This window comes from Dromiciops gliroides, chromosome 2 (assembly GCF_019393635.1).
Source record: "Dromiciops gliroides isolate mDroGli1 chromosome 2, mDroGli1.pri, whole genome shotgun sequence".
Lineage (NCBI taxonomy): Eukaryota > Metazoa > Chordata > Mammalia > Microbiotheria > Microbiotheriidae > Dromiciops > Dromiciops gliroides.
The window spans coordinates 380,406,046-380,408,905 of record NC_057862.1 but is presented as its reverse complement, the minus strand read 5'-3'; the positions used below and the strand labels follow the sequence as shown (position 1 = coordinate 380,408,905).

The window sequence follows — 2,860 nt, the reverse complement described above, 5'->3', positions numbered from 1 at the left end:
AAGCTATTCTCACCCCCTTCATCATTCTTTTTCTCCTTTCCTTTCTCTACCTTTTTATATGCTATCTCCTCTAATTCTCTTCCTTCTTCTCTTTTCTCCATCTCCCCTTTCTTTTCCCTCCTTGTTCTCCTCCATCCAATTTATATTCATTCCCTCTTTCCTCTCCTGTTCTCTCATTCTTTCCTTTTTTCCTCCTCCTTCTGTTTCTCTCCCCTCCCTTTCCCTTCATTTGTCTTCTTCCCCTTTTGTCTGCTTCTCTTCTTATTCATTCTCTTCCTTTTATTTTGTTCTCTCCCCCCTTTTCTTATTCCCAACTGCCCTCTCTCCTCTCCTTTCTATATATAAGACACAGGAGATTTTACAGAGGGATATATTTACTTATAAAAGTATAATAAAAAATGTACAGATTTACTCTGCCCCCAAAAAGTGAAAAGCATAATTCCCCCCTCCCCTACACCATCTCTGTGTCTATGAAGGGAAAGAGGATCAGATTCAGAGTTTAACTCAGCTCCCATACAGGACAGTCCCAGTTCCAAATCCAAAATACCTGGGGCCCAAGTTCCAGAAACCCTGGCTTCTCATGCATTCTATGCCAGCCTGGAATGTTGCACCACCCCACCTGCAATTTTGGCTGCAAGGTCATCATGCCACAAACTCCCAGTCCTGTGAGGACACTTGAAACTGAACAGAATAGAAACACACACCATGAAACCCATTTCTCAGAACTGGGGTAAAGGAAAAGGAACAGTGGAAGGAATTTACCCTCTCCCTAATTGGAATCCAAAGTGGGCACAGCAGATAGGAGGAAAAGAGAGCAACCAAAAATGGGGTGGTAAGGAATAAGTCCCCTAAGTCTCACTGCGTCTAAAGATGCAGCAGGCAACTAACTGTAGGGTACTCAATGGTCTCTATGTTAGCCAAAGTGGGTATCCTTAAAATGTCATCTTGAGTTACATACATCTTTCTTTTCTTTCCTAATCCATTCTCAATTGCCCCTCTCCTCCAATCCTCCATCCTTCATACACATGCATTCATGAATTTGCATGTCATCCTTGCGCAGGGGCCATGCTAATCTTGTCTGTATCGTTCCAATTTTAGTATATGTGCTGCCAAAGCGAGCACATACACATGCCTTTATAGGACTTTTCCCACAATAAAGAATACAGCTGTGACCCTGAGCCCCATGAAACCTTGCTACACAACCTGACTTCCAGGAAAATTGCCTGGCTTTCTACTTGGAGGTTATTCAACCTGCCTTAATTCCCACCCCATCTCTCACATGCCCCCTCTTTCTTCACTCATGGATGCCCTCTCGATCCCTGTGCCTCTTGTTCCCCTCAGCTATTTTGTGTGGCTTTATTCAGCTTTCAGAGGTATGCCTTATGCCAAAGTCATTAAACATTTATGAATTCTACATGTAAAATAAAGAAAGGATAAATACGGTAAAATAAATGGGGCATCTCCTGATGAGGGATTACCAAAAAGACGGTTTTAGAACACAATGAGCTCTAGTGCATCTGTTCAAACACAATTTCCCATTTCTCTCTCTAAATTTCTTCACTCCTTTCTGATTGGCTTAATGCTTTCATTTTTTTTCTTTTTGTGCAGCTCCAGTGCTTCCTCATCCAGCAAGCTGTCATTGGAGATGATGAACAAGTCAGTTTCCCCTCTGACCTTTTACCCCACACCATACCTTAAATTCACTTAATGCTTTCTATACAGTATTGTTAAAACAGCACCTAACTGGAAACTATAGTTCCTGGATTCTAATCTCTGCTCCATGACTTTCTACTGAAAGGACCCTGGGCACCTCATTTCTATTCTCTAAATCCCAGTTTTCACTTTGTTGAGATGATGATGATGATGAAGATGATGATAATTGCCCTATCTTCCTCAATGTTGTATTGAGACTAATGAGCTAAATGAAAAAAAGTATTATAAAACTATAAGCCACTGACCTCATATGGGTGTCATGAGGTAAATATTCTGAGTAACTTAGTTGCAGGAATTGAGCCTGTACTTTCAAGAATGTAAGGAACCAGTAGACAAGAAACTGCCAGTACAGGTTGCTCATGACTATGCAACTGCTTCTTTTAGCGGGTTACCAAGGGTCCTGACAATTTAAACTACCCACTAAAGATCATAGATCTAGTCCATGTCAGAAGCAACATTAAAAACTAGGTCTTTCTGCCTTTTAGGCTTACACTTGATCTGTTATGCAAAAATGCTCCTTACTATAAAAATCTATACAAATGAGTTTTTTTTACACTTGAATTGATATTTTCTTCCATTATACTGCTAATCCTTTGGGGGTAGAGGGTATATATTAAAATTCTGCCTCAAATTTGCTCATCTGATACCTAACACTATGTTGCATGTATAGTAGGGATTCAATAGAACAATTGTTCATTAAATACCCAGTATATACTAGACACTGAGCTGTGTTGAGAATACATACAAAAAACAATTAAAAACATTCCTGCTCTACCAGAGTTTACATTCTAATAGGTGAAACAGCATGTATAGTTATAAATAAACACAAACTATATAAAATTAATACAATATAGGGGAAAACACTAGCAGCTGGGGTGTGGGAAATAGAGAAGGCCCCATTTAGGGGGTGGTATTTTGTGAGAACTGGAATGACACCCCCTGCTGGGAGGGATATAGTGAGCTCTGGCCTGAAAAGAAACCAAATTGGCCAAATGGAAAACGAGGTACAAAAGCTCTCTGATGAAAATTATTGCCTAAAAATTAGGATTGAACAAATGGAAGCTAGTGATTTTATGAGAAACAATGACACAATAAAGCAAATTCAAATGAATAAAAAAAATAGAGGGTAATGGGAAATATCTTCTGG

The 2,860-nt window shown here is 39.6% G+C and overlaps 1 non-coding gene across 1 annotated transcript; it reads right to left on the bottom strand.

Moving 5' to 3' along the window:
• Positions 1-1,019: 1,019 nt before the first annotated feature.
• LOC122744891 lies at positions 1,020-1,122 on the bottom strand. The gene has a single exon (XR_006355227.1). It is a non-coding gene; the product is annotated as a U6 spliceosomal RNA (small nuclear RNA).
• Between the last annotated feature and the right edge of the window lie 1,738 nt (positions 1,123-2,860).